The sequence below is a fragment of the Chlamydotis macqueenii genome, chromosome 2 (assembly GCF_036417535.1).
Source record: "Chlamydotis macqueenii isolate bChlMac1 chromosome 2, bChlMac1.mat, whole genome shotgun sequence".
Classification (NCBI taxonomy): domain Eukaryota; kingdom Metazoa; phylum Chordata; class Aves; order Otidiformes; family Otididae; genus Chlamydotis; species Chlamydotis macqueenii.
Genome location: NC_141557.1, coordinates 76,088,136 through 76,102,937, shown reverse-complemented (window position 1 = coordinate 76,102,937; position 14,802 = coordinate 76,088,136).

The following is a 14,802-nucleotide window of genomic DNA, read 5'->3' as shown; positions in this document are numbered from 1 at the left end:
GAATAAGGCTGTGGAAAGAAAAGACACCTTCTTATTATCCTAACTGGTATGCTTAGACAGGTTTTCAGGTATCAAAGCCTTCTTCTGTTACTCCCTTTTCATCTTCAAATAATGAAATACATGAGAAGGAAGCTGGTGTGTTAAAAAGCCACCAGCCACCACCCAAATTGAGGTCGCTTGGCCATACACTCAAATGAAGAAGTTGCACAACAAAGTAAAGTTTGCTTGCACCCCTTTATTTCAGCTCAGCTGTAAGCAGGGACTTTGAGATGATCTCTCATTGCAGGATCGCCTGCTGTTTTTCCTGCAGAACTCTGCTCATCCAAATCAGACAAGGAAAATCCCCCCTGGGCCAGCAGCTGGTGATCTTATTTCTGGCATACTAAAGCTATGTTTTCAGCATTTCACTCTTCCACTTTGCATTATTTTACTGTAATGCTCTTGCACGTTAGGGAGATTCCCCACCTCTTTTTACACAGCACTGTCACTCCAGATTTGAGGAACAGCAAGCCCTCCACCCCTGAAAGGTCTTTAAAATGTAACCTTAAGTCTAATTTACTGTTTCTGTCCAAAATCCTGGAAAATTGCACTTTGGCTGCAGTCACACCTCAGTGGGAATGCCAGTTTCAATCCACTTCAGAGAGGGCTTTGGAAACCTTTCCCAGCCCCAAAACTGCTTCGCCAGCTGTTTCCTCCCTGCTGGAAAGCCACAACCATCTCTCACCTGTAATTCTCTTGGACTCCTCCGCTGCTCTTGACATGGGGCCTGGGCAACTCCGCTCAGATCGTTTGGTGACTCATGTGGATCTGGTGCTGCTTGTGAGGATTTTGAATGTCAGCCTTCTCCGTCATGTTTTCTGTCGAACGGTTTGTGCATTTGGGAATGTCATCGCTGTAGTTATTTAAACTCTTTGGGGTGAGCATCTATTCTTGTGCCCTGTGCTGTTTAATAGCTTTACATATGCTGCTCTGAGGTGTTGTTTCCAATTCCTGTGCTTTGTCGTGTCAGCGCTATGTAGCTGCAGCTCAGTTATTCTGCCTCTTACCAACAATGCAACTTCAGTGAGAGTCTCCAGCCTGGGATTGCTCTCAGTGGAGACCTTGCAGAGGTCGTACATGAGTTATCACTGAGTGTCCACGGAACCCAAGTTGCCATTCTGAGTCCCTATAAGTACACATCATGATCATATATTATCACTCACTCCATCCTTTCAAAGGACCTGAATGTGTTTTCAAACATTTATCAATTAAGCCTCAAAATATCTCATTGAGGTACTGCAAATTAGGTGATAAAGGGATCAATTTACCTAACACTGATATGCACCTACTTCAGAAATTAAATAGCACATCACAGCTATTGAACATTGCACATTTAAATCCCTGAATGATGGACTATAACCACAAATGAGGAAATTAACTCCTGCGCTGCAGCACTGTCTGGTTCATTTAGCAATGGCCTCAGACAAGAGTTTTTGTAACTGAACTCTTTAGAGGAGAAAGAACCCACTGAATAGAGGAAACTCTAAGTGTAGGCATGTGAAACACATGGGAGACAAAGCCTCAGACTGTGTAGGAATGTGAGATATATGGCAGAAATATAGCCTTATCTCTGTCAGTCTTATTTCTGGTGGATGACTAGACCTCAGGTCTACCCATCAATTGGTTACCTAAAGTCTCGTGTCGGAAAATTGCCTTCCTCTTTCAATATTAAAACCACAATGATGGAAAAATTGTGCTACTTTAGATTGGATTGTTCTTTCTTGTATATCATACGGAGGTATATACACATATACATACTCATATACATATTATAAATGTAGATGTAGGTACATATATATTTTATGCATGTCTATTAATGATTTTGTATATATTTTGCTCTGCAAGGAAGGTACATTTACATACTATACACTGAGCAGAGTACTCAAGTGTTTGAATGTGGCGTCATTGATCCATTTTCTTCAGGTTGCCAGAAATCAAAGGAAACTGTGGCAATGAGAAGACCAAAGGTTTTGTTTATGGAGCAAGAATCAAAAGCTTGCTGTTTTTAAACTTTAAACTGTTATCAGGGCAGGGAAGTGGAAAGTACTCTTACTTTAGAAAATTTGAGAGTCTGGCAGCCAAAGCTAGTAGGATCTTTTGCTGCAGTAGCAAGATATTCTAGGATTCCGGTTTCACATTGTTTGCAGAAAAAAAAAAATGTGCAGAAACACACGTTCTGCAGAAGTTGTGAGCTTCAGGAGAAGCTAGATGTGGTCTTCTCAGGAGTTCCAAGCTCTATGCAGTATGCCCAACGGCTATACATTTACGATGCTGCACAAAAGGGCCATCTCACATTTGTAAACCAAGAAACCCAGGCCTCCCAGAAACTGTTTAGATGAATTGGCCAAAAGTCAGGCAGGTTTCTGTCATATGTCCTTTCTATGCTTCATTGGTAGCTCATTAAATGGTATTTCTGAGAGATATTTCTGTTTCAAAGAATTGATGACTTATGACCCAAGCATGTCTCATTGGAAAATGCCCAACTGCTTTCCCATTTTCTTCTTGACAACTATGATAATATGACAATTTCCTCTTTTAAAGCCCCGATCATCTTTGCACCAGCATAAATCAGGAGTAATACTATTGAAGTCATTGGTTTTTACATTGGCAGAAAATTGTTATAGAGGGAAACTGGGGCTCCATTCTCACTTTAGATTCCTGGATGAATGCTTACAAGGTATTCTTTCTATCATTTAGAAATATTGGTAAATATAGTGTTTAAAAAGGGATAACTTAGAGATTAGATTTCATATTCTGTGACCTTGGAGTCTGATTACAACAAATTCTTCCTTGATTCTCTGCTAATTGATCAGCAGGTTCTTGTTTGGGCACAATGCAACTGCGACCATAGATTTTTAGCTAAGTCTTGTCCAGTACAGTGCTTAATAGTTGCATCTTGGTGACATTGCTGCTTTGAAAGTCATCTTAATTGTGTGTGTGTCTAGCCACCTTCCTAGGCATCTTCCTAACTTGACTGTATTTACCCTGATACCTTGAGTATCAGGAAAAGAAGCTCTATTATTTATATTTCTCAGATGGGAGAAGAGAAATATACTATTTCTTAGGTGATCCATCACTCATTGATGCTGATAGCAATCAGGCTATTGACTGCTGAGCAGTGAAGAGCTCTTGCTTGTCACTGTCAAGGCTCCTTTGTTTTGTATTACTGAAATGCTCAGTGAAGCAGAGACTGGCTCCTCAGCCCAGTGCTTATGCATGTGCTGTGGAAAGCCAAGATGTTAGACTTCTGTGCAGCAGAAAGTCGGGTAGCTTTCCCATGAGAATTTCAGATGCAAGCAGAGGGAACATCATAACCCAATGACATGGGCTTTCACCTTGGAGGTCAGTGACTTCAGATCAAACCTCTGGCCTGAACCAGGAAGGACAATGCTTTGTTCTGGCTCCTATGCATGTTCATTAGCCACCAAGTTGTTTTTTGAAAAAAACCAAAAAATTACATCCTTCGTTGACAAGAAGTTCTACATTCAGTCTGAAAAATCAGCCCTCTTAACACTTACAAAAAAAAAAGAACTTTTAAAAAAATTTAAAAATATAGTATTTAAAATGAATAAGTACACAGTTTCTTTTTTTTTTTTTATTGGAAATTTGCCAGCTAGTTCTGCTCCACTCCAAACACACATATCCAGGAGGGATAAGATCTGAACAATCCTCTCCCAAAACCAAAGCTAACACCAGATTGTCTTGTGTGCCTGTGAAGGCTCTGTTATATTTTCTTCTGGGGCAGAAGTTTTTAAATTTTTTTTTTGGCTGTGGGTTAAGTTTTTTGTACCAAATACTAGTCTCAAATGGATAGGCCTATAACAGTTTGGCCACTGTGCAGAACATCATGGTGAAAAACTGGTGCTGTAAATCCTCCCAGAGGTTTTGAAACAAATTGATTTGAAAGCCCCCTAGTTCTCTTGCAGGGTTTAGGTGCAACATAGTGCATTATAGAAGAGCACAGTGGAAGAAATACGTTGCTTTCATCTTATGTGAAAAATCTACCCAGAACTGGTATATCTAATAAGGCTGCTAACAATTTATTTACCTTTAGGTCTTTGTGTTCCAACTTAAGATTTCTTATTGACTGATGCCAAATCCTGGAGATAAGATTTCCTCTCTCCTTTCATTTTTCACTGATAATCTGATGCCTCACAGAAACCTGTCTGGGTCCCTAACCTTGGACAGCTTTTGTGCTCCACTGTCAATTCCTCTGAGCATTATACCTGCTATGCGTGAATGCTGTAATTTTACAGCATGACCTGCAGACAGGAACATAGGCAACTGGAACCTATTAGACCATGAACTTCATTTTCTGAGGACCTGCAGCTCCCGTTGAAGTTGTGCATGTTGGCAATTTCTGAAAATGAGACCCCCTCCCCCACTTTTTTATAAGAAATTTTGACAAAAGCCTCTGGGGCTGAAGTATTGTTGCAGGAAGGCTGGTAGTTAATAAACCTTGTCAACCCTGCCTCGTTCTTCTAATCACATCTTACAGTGTGTTTTGGTTTAGCTTTTAATCTCATCTGTTCTCTCCTCTCTTCTCTGCCTGTATTTTTAGCTTTATGACTGAAAGCCCTTGATGGGAAATGCATACACATGCATCACTTGCAGAAAGGTGAAACGTGCTTCTACCACTATTTTTTTAATTTACAGTACATACTACTTTTTTTTTCCAGGAAAGCTTTACTGTAAAGCATTGCCCTGTCTTCACAAGTGGAAACCAAGGCTTATTTGTCATAGATACACAAATGCTTCCAAAAGCAGATTGTTTCTTTTAGTAAAGAAGAGCTGCACTCACTTTTGTCTAACTGCAGCCCAAAATGCAGTCAGTATGAGTCCTGACAAGTTGGAGGATTGCATTCTGTGGTTTAGAAAGTCCACTAGCAGAAATCAATACAGCTGCAATCAATCCAATGATGTTAATTATCATTAGATGCAAATCAGGAGTCCATGTTCTCAGTCTCCTTTAAACTCTGGGAAATCTTCCTTATATTCATCAAAGTTAATGATGTAAGAAAGTAGCCTGTGTGTCTTTATATGCACATTTCAATCAAGATAACAGTTTCACCTAGATTTTATTAATAAGTGCCTTAAATACAATACTTGCAAATAACAGAGCTGCACTTACAGGCAGCATCGCACATGCTGTAGTAATGGAACCTGTAATTTAAAAATATCATAAATAAATACCTGTAAACAACTGATTTAATACAAAGTAATAAGATTTGAGAAAGCTAGATGATTTCTTGATTGTGCAATGCACTTTTGAGTGCATCAGGTCACTGTCAGTACTTGAGCCCCAGGACAGCTCAGGGGCATTCCCTGCAATGCCTACAGGAAAGGTGTGCTGCTTTAGCTGCAGCTGCAGCAGATCTAGCTTTCCCCTTCGGTCAGCCTGTGGCAAGCCAGCCAAAATAACACCTACTGTAAATGTCTACATCATTGACGTTTTCTTTGGACATCTGTAATCAAACCCATGAGTTTAGGCAGAATGGCAAATGAGCTTAGTATTTTACTACAGATGCTGCGAATCTGTACCCTGCCTGAGTGCCATGAGTCCAGTGAGTGCACACAGCCACTATGCTATGTGACAAAACAAGCTTTGCTTGCTGCCTTTATTCAAGAGCCACCATGCAGTTGTGATAAAAAGATGATGTTAAAGTGGAAGGGTTAGGCTAAATGCACATGTAAATTACCCTTTCCTTGAACAGCAGGCTTAAGCCAATAAGAAGTTTCCCTAGATGTGCATTATTTGCTGCCTCTAAAAATCAAACTATTAATCCATCTCTGAAAAAAAACAGCTGTTGATCTTCTACTCAGTTGAATAACTAGTTCATACAGATGTTGAGATGTAAAAGACAAAACTCTGAGTGGCAAAGTCAGCACAACTGTAGTGGAAAATACAGGGAGAACCAAGGGCAACTGTGGAAAAGTTGCAGAGCGGTTTGCTAGAGCATGAAGAAAAAAAAGTGGTCTATTTTTTCATATTCACCATTGAACGTACACAGAGACACTGAAAGATCTGATGGCTGCAATCTGCTCTAACCTTTTATCTGTGAGGACTGATCTAGTAACTCACTCTTGGCTGTACCAGTTATGAGTTATCGCTTCACTCACTTATGAAGATGAATGTAAATGTCTTTACAGCTCTCAGCCATCCTGCGTTCTGTAATTCTCACTGTGTGTGAATGAATAAGCTGTGTTATTAGATTAATAATAAAATTTGGCTTACTTAACTTAGAGTAGGGGATGTATTTTTATTTTTCTCTCCTTTTATTAGTAAATGAGAATTTGTAGCTGCATAAGCATTAATCATGAGCTACTAAGTGCCTACCCACATTCTGTCTGTATGCTACTGCAAATGAGCTGATAGGAAATTATATATTGTAGATTATAACTTTTTTGAGAAAAGTAAAAGCCTATATTTCATACAGGAAAGGAAACTAAATCTTGATTGCTCTTCTGCAGCAAGTAGGCAGCGGAAGATTTTTCCTGTAAAAAGCAAAACTGTTAAACCATTAAATATGTTTTAGTATAGTACCAGTAAACTCCACAAAAGTAGTCATTACAGCATTTAATGACTGACTTGATGTAACACTAGCATATTAGCATACTTGGAGTTTGCTTGGGATCATTAAATAAGTGCTCTATTAGCTGTCAATAATAAACAGTCTTACAAGCGTTGTTTGATAGTATATACCTTGTGTACATCTCCAGTGCAGCTAAGCATAAAGGCAAGACTCAGTGGAAAACAAATCACCTAATTCTATCTATTTTTCACACTTCATAAATTGAATTTTAACACTGTAGTGATTCTGGTGTAAACCATAATTAGGAAAGACAATCAGTCTTTCTATGTTTAAAACATGCCTGTGTTCTTGGAGTAGGAAGGAGGTGATTCTTCCCCTCTATTCTGCTCTGGTGAGACATCACCTGGAGTACTGTGTCTAGCTCTGGAGCCCCCAGTGTGAGAAGGACATGGTCCTGTTGGAGCGAGTTCAGAGAAGGGCCACAAAGATGATCAGAGGGCTGGAGCACCTCTCCTATGAGGACAGGCTGAGAGAGTTGGGGCTGTTCAGCCTGCAGAAGAGAAGGCTCCAGGGAGACCTTATAGCAGTCTTCTATAGAAGTCCTTCTAGAACCTAAAAGGAGCTGATAAGAAAGATGGGGAGAAACTCTTTAGCAGGGCCTGTTGTGATAGGACAAGGAGTAATGGTTTTAAAATAGAGGAACGTAGATTCAAACTTGATATAAGAATATTTTTTTTTAAAGTTAGGGTAGTGGGACACTGAAACAGGTTGCCTAGAGAGGTAGTAGATGCCTCAAGGCCAGGTTGGACAGGGCTCTGAGCAACCTGATCTAGTTGAAGATGTCCCTGCTCCTTGCTAGGGAAGGACCATTCTAACCATTCTATGATTCTATGATTATATTCCAAATATATTGCTGGTGAAAAAGTAGTCCTTTCCTCTACACTAGCACCCTCTTACTGTTCCCCTCACTCCAAAATAATTCACTGAAGAAGTAAAAATGTGACTATTCTTTAGCCAAAAACTCCTCTCCTCTCAGAGAAAACTCACTTTTCCTCATCAAGTATGTTCTTGTGTAGAAATTAATTCATCTGCAAGTCCAGCTCTCAGTCAAAGAGATAATATGAGGTAACACATTTGAGCACCTGTATGGAACCCTGGTGCAGGAAGGATGAGGGAGGCTGAGATGGAGGGCTCAGGGCAGTGAGAGGCTGGCCAGGGTGGTGGGAGGCCCCACGAGTGCTTGGGTAGCTTCTGCACTGCTCCTCACAACTAGAATCCAGCCAGCTCCTCCCCGCAGCTTCATCACCCCACTGCTTGTGTTCAGCAGCAGAAAGCCCCTCTTGCTGGAAGGGAAGGCTCTTCTCTGCACGCCTGGGGATGCAGAGGCAAAAGGGAGGGTCCTTTTGAGGGACCTTCTTTTATTCCTGCCTTTTTGAGGAGAAGGCTTCTATTTTGCAAACTGCTTATACTGGATGAAACTTGGCTGGTTCCTCTCTGCAGTTTTTCCCCAAGGCCACGTTACTGCATAGTTCTCCCACATGGTTTACTTGCATAGCTTGTTCCAGTTTCAGAGAGATGACTGATTCTGCTGAAGGTATCGGTTCATAAAATCGGAGTGCCAAGAGGACCAGTAGCATCTCTAGGATGAGAGTGGACTGTTTAAGTGCAATCAGAATGATTCCTTCACTTAACAGACAACTTTCTGCAATGCTTCTGCTCAACTTTTGCACAAATAATCAGGCCTTGAAGCTTGAAACAATCTAGCAACAAAGACAAATAATAAGTTTCAGCTACTGCAGCCTTAATATTACAACAGGTATAAGAAATAAACCTAAGTGTCCACAGAGTTTAAGTATTTCAAGCATGAAGTTGCAAAGAATAATCTGTCTTAAATGCATATGCTTTTAAACTGTCCCCATTCAATGCAGTGACTAAACTTTCTCTGATGTCCGTGGCATAGGATGAGGTCCCACGTTTTAATACTGCTGCAGCACTAGCACAACTTTAGGATTGCTAAAAATGGCATGTAAGGGGTTTGGTGTAACTTATCAAGAGAACAGACAGCTGCTGGCTTTCCCAGTGTGCTGTACTCCTCCTGTTGAAACTGGGTTGCTTCTGTTGCACTCTGTCCTTAGCCAGCTCAAGGTTTTTCAGAGGTGTGGGGAAGATCAATTTTGGTGCTGCAAAGTGCAGGAGGAGCTCGGGAGGAAGTTAGGGTTAAGATGCTGCTTCCACAAGAAATGAGGGTGAGGAACAACAATGTTTGGAGAGCTGGGGCAGGAGTGAGACTTGTTGGTCCTTCCATGGGTGAGGGGCAAATGGGTTTCTGAGAGGAGCTGCCACATGTCCACTAGTGTCCCTGGCTTTCAAACATTTTCCAACATAGTGATGACAAGTCTTACCGAGGGTGTTTTACTGCTCTGGGAAATTGCATGCTTGGCCCACTCCACAGACAGATCCTGTATGATATCTGTATGGTTTCTGCCAAGACTGCCTTCTTTCCTTTACAATTGTCTCCCCACAGCCAAATGACATGCAAATTCATGAAGCATTCCATATTTCTGGGGGAGCTGGACTAGATGACCTTTGAAGATCTCTTCCAACCCTAGCCATTCTATGATTCTATGAGAAACATGTCTAGAGCGTTAGGTATTTGGTTGTCATTTTTCTTCTAATATCTCTTTGATGCACAGCTGCAGTTGCACTGCACTTTGTGTCAGACCTTCTGAACATGCAGGAAGAGATAAAAGAAAGAGCAATCCCATGGAAGAAATGTGTTCCTTAATGAGAAACTCAGTGAACAAAGTGGACCCTACTTTCCCATGGTGTCAGATCTTATGGTCAGGTTCCTCAGCATCTAACAATGTATGGGTGCCACTTTAAGATGTCTCTTCAATGGAAAGAGACATTTTCCATAAAATGTTTCTACCTTGTTGAACTCCAGTGTTGAATAAAAGGTGAAGTTTTCTTGCAAGTTTCCCTTCTGTGGGGATGCTAATACAATCATTCTTGTTCTAGCCACCAGTTTTCATGTAACTTGTGGAAGCTTAATATTTTTGAGAGAGGTTTGGACTTGATATGACAGACCAGTGGTTTCAGAAAGTGCTGGGAAGAGGGGCTCAGAGCACACATTTAGGTGAATGCATAACTTCTGCTTCCATGGGGAACCAAGCAAAGCAGCACTCTTACAATAACAAGATTATTATTTATCAAAAGAGAAGTAAAAGCTTATATAAGACAGAATGAAACAAACATGGAGAATGCCATGCAACACTGATGAAGCAAAATCTTTCTCCTCTTCTTACAGAACTGCTCCGAGTTGGCCTAACACTGAGCTTTTTTAAGCCAACAAAAGTTTTAGGGCTGGGGAAATAGTTTCCACCAGCACATTTTTGTTGTTTTTCTAAATGGTTTCTTTATGAAATGTCTTTTTTCTTCTTTTCTTAAAAAAAAAATACGGGAAAGGTGAAGACTATGTCAACAACATGTGAACCAGTTCAAAGAAGGTTCTGAGACTCCTCAAATGCTGAGGCTTTTTTCAGTGACCAAGAGTTGAAGCAGGGAGAAGTTTTCCATTTGAAGAATTTTTAAAATTATTATTTTTCATTTAAAAGTAAAAGATTTGAAGGAAAATGAGAGTATTTTCACAAATACATGAAGTAACTTCCAGCCAATACTAAGTTTAATATTGATCCAAACGGGAGCAGGGACTAAGTCTGAGCACATTTTTAAATGGCTCTAAATGCAATTTAGGATTTTCTAGAAGGGCCCAATCAGCAAGGCTGATGTGCAGAGTAGAGCAAGACAATGTTTGTGGATCAGGAGTTTGTGTGAATATAATGGAGGACATCCTGCATGAGGGGCATGAAAGAGACCAAAGCTGAGTTTTATGGTGTGCCTTTCCAATTTGGCAATATCAAGCAGCTTTTTCAAGCCTTGTTGCGTAGTCAACACTGCTTTAACAAAGCAGGACTGCAGTTTTGGTAGTGGGCCATGCTGTTGTACCATTGCTTCAAACATACAAACCAGTGCTGTCTGTCACACAGTGCAACCAGACTGGAAGTTGCATAGTTAACAGACTAAATGCTTCGCTGTGCTCTCCTCTTTGACTAGTCACTGTACTTTATCTTTAGTACACTGTGCTGTGTTAGCAGCAGTGTTTCTATTAAGTTAATTTGGGTTTGAGTGGTTTTCACTCATACTTGTGCAGTCCTGCTGGTATCTCCACGACCTGGTACCTGATTAATCTTGTCAAATATATCCTACCATCAGTGCATACTAAGTTCTCATAAAGTACTGACATATATTTGTCAGCAGATTCAAGTATTTTCTGTGCACATAGGCAAAATTTGAATCTCCTTGAGGTCATATTCACTTTTCATAATAGGAATGTAAAAAAAAGCCCATAAAGATGAAAACTGCAATTGCATATCATCTATTAGAAAGAAGAAATTGCTGAAACAGATGACGACCTTCAGTATATAGACTGCAGATTAAGTAAATTTCCCAGCATATGAAGGAAATAATCTCTACTAATAACGAGAATATACTTCTCCAAAATGTAAACATCACTGCTGGTCTGCCAGAGTGGAAGATAAAACCAAGGAGAGAAAGTAATTATCAGAATAGTTACCCTTGTTTATCAAAAATGTCATACACTGATGTAGAATACAGTAGAAGCTCCTGCACAACTTCTGATCGACGTGATTGTTTTCTGGATGAGGCTCACACCCAGCATCGGTGTACGTAGGTTCTCCCTCACGGAAACAGCAGTGCTGGCTGCTGATCACTAAGTCCATCCAGCTCACTTCCAGTCCAAGCCAGACAACAGCAGCACAAGATGAGGTCAGTTGTCACTTTTGCAGACCTCCAGGGACAGTTTCAGCAATCTCTTCCACTAGCCTGTTCCTCTGCTGCACTGCTTTCCTAGTGCAAAAGAGTTGTTTTCCTAAATTGTCCTAACACAATCCTCTGAGTCACAATCTGTGACTGCCACTTCTCCTTGTATCGTCTGCTGACAATGAGAGAAGTTTGGGTGAGACATCTTTGTACCTTCTATTCAAGTACACATAGGCTGTTACCATGGTACTTCTTGCCCTCTTCTTCACCAGACTTTGTAGCAGCTCTCTCCACCTCTTCTTGTAAGGCACCTGCCTGTGGCCCCTGCCCATCATGGTAGTTCTCTGCAAGGCTCTCTCCAGTTTCTCCACATCCCTTTCAAGCTGGGAGGCACAGTACTGGATGCAGCATGCCAGGACAACCTCATCAGTGCTGAGCAGAGGTGGGTAAGAGCTTTCCTCAGCCTGCTGGGCACTCTCCTCCTAAAAGAGCCCAGTGCCTGGTTTGCAGTGATGGTACTTCATTGACTCATCCTCAACTTGACATCACTATAACTGCCAAGTCATCATCTTTGTCCTGTTTCTCTGCTACTAACTTATCCTTGCTCTTTCTCAAGTCATTAATTTGATTTGCATGTGCCACTCATCCCTGCTGCTTCAGAGTCTCTGTCAATTAGAAGTTAGGGCTCTGTGTAATCTCCAGGAGATTGTCTCACACTATATGTTTGCACAGCACTCAGTACAGAGATGTCTCAGCAGCTTGCTTATATTTATACTTACTCATAAAATTGAAAGGTTTTACTTTCTATTGCTGTTTTAATATACAAATTAAATAAACTATAAATCATCTCCTTATTTTAGGACACCCACAATAAGAACCATACTGTGAAGGGATTATCATTATAAGAGTGAAAGGAATATAATAGATTCTTGTCCTTTTTTGAATAGACTTAAATCTGTATAAATGGCCAAAGATGCAGTAGTGATGGAGTCTGCTTCATTGAACTGGAAGACAACTAATCACAGTCCATGTTTACGTTAGTAAAATACTGCCCAGGGATGTTTCCGAGCAATAGAAAGCAATCATCTGTACTCTTGAAATGTTAGGACATCGCTTTATATGCTTTTGTCCCATATCCAGTCCTCCCACACCATTCCCAGTCATGCTTTGGCAGTTGGAATTTACCAAAAATTATTCCTCACAGGTAATTTGTGGTCATTACATCTCAGAGATTAAGATCATTTAGTAGCATAAATCTGTGACATGTCATGTAGCTGGATTCAGAGCCTAGGCACAATCTAGGCATGTTTAATTTACTAGTAGCCTGCCCAGTGCAATTATGTGGAACTCAAGTTCTGTATTCATACAACAATAGTAATTGAGAAATAAATCACTTTTCTTCCATGACTGAAAAAGGTGAGTTAGGCCCATGCTACTTGGAATGAAGCACAGATCAATAAAGTTATGCCAAACAAAATAAAACCCTGTTAAGATGCAATAGAAATCATACCACTTGCCATAATAGGCTTTATTCCTGTCTCCATAACAGTAAAAATGTGTGATTTAGAAATAAGGGAAATGTGATGCTTCTTGCAAAACATATTTTTATGTGAGTTCATCATCTCTTTCATCAGCTTCCCCTCTTGAAGAAAACAAACAAACAAACAAACAAACAAAACCTGTCTGTAAAATTTCAAGCTATTTATGGCCTTTGAGCTCCAGACACCTCTCTGTTTTGTTCACTCCTTGGTTCCTTTCATGTTGCTTCCCCCTTCACCATACCTCGTCCATACCTCTGCTGCCCAGGGCAGACAGTCTCCAAGTTCTCGCTTCAGTGCCTTTCTCCGTATCGGCTGTGGTCCCCTCACTGCTTCTGCAATGGTGCATTCTGAGTGGCTGCGAAGAGGGTTGCTCCATCCTCGCTGAAGTCTGATCGTTCAAATTAGGAAGGGACCAACTGTGCATCAAGTGTCAGTGTCGTGGTGCTGGGGTTGCACAGCTCAGCTTCCTGCTGTGGTAGTGACAACCACGAGTGTTTTAGGTTCCAGTATAGTTTTCTGTGAGCATATACAGCCAGCTCCCAAACTACTTCATCTCACTGGATTTTAACCTCTCTTTTCTTCTTCTACTTTTTTTCCCTTTCTTTCTTTCAAAGCATTTTTACAAAAATACATAGTAATGTGGATGACATACTGACATTTTTTAAGGGTTTATGACTCAGCCAAAACATTCAGAGTGGATATTTTTTCTCTTGACATAGCAATAAGATATAGCTCAGCTCCTGAAAGTCAGAGAGACACTGTGTTAGCATCCAGGAAGGAATCACATGTAGATGGGGGTAAGTCTGCTGATGTGAGCAGAATTGAACATAAAACGGTGGGGAAGTGAACATGTGGAGCACGTGGAAAAAGTGAAAGAAAATGCAGTGAGATGCCATCACAAGGGCAGGTGCATGGAAGGAGGAAAACACCTCCCTGAACAGTCCAGTGACAGAAGTCCCAAAAAAAAAAAAAATTGACAGAATTTATTTTGACTGCAGTGTGACCTGAGAGGAGCTCAGAAGCGTGAACTGTCTCTGCAGGGTGATTCGCTCCATCACCTTACTGCTAAATAGGGCTCTGAACAGTTTGTGTAAATCAAAGCTATTGAATTGCAGTTACGCAATTCTACTCCATGCTTAAGCCTGACTAATACATTCAGTGGAAATTCAGTTCATCTCTGCACTGAACAGCTACAGTTAGTTCCTTTGCTCTATTCCATTTCCCCACTGTAATAAGTCAGTGTAACCCCTAACTAAAATGTATCATAGGAGATGTAGTCAAGACAGAGAGACCAACATATCGAAGAGAATAGGATTGCGTGATTTAGAACTAAAATTTGCACAAATCTCTGTGACAACTCAGAGGAACAGTGTTAAGTTGTCACTCCACACAAAAGCTGAGTTCCTCGACATATTTAAACAAAAGAAAATTTGCAGAGTTCCTCACTTTTTTTTTTAGTCTCTATTTTGACTTTTCATTGTAATTCCAGAATGCAGACAGTGTCCAAGCATTGGAAGAGCTGCATATTCCAGCCTCCCCGCTGCCTGTTGTTATCCTACATGGTGCTAGAGCAGCTGCAACTTGGGCAATGAGTAGCCCAGAGTGCTAATAATCAAGTCCTTTTCCACTTAACTGAATGCCTAAAAGTGATAATTCAGTGATTCCAGTTAAATATTTTATGTTACTTTATATTTTCTCTCAAAGAGGCTTTAAAAGAAGATTAATGAAGTATTCTGCATATGCATTATCTTTAGTAAAAGCATGCGGCATGTGTTAGTAGTACCATTCAGGACTGTTGTCACAATATAACTTGCCTCAGCAGGTGTTGTCAGAACTGTGTGAATGTTAAC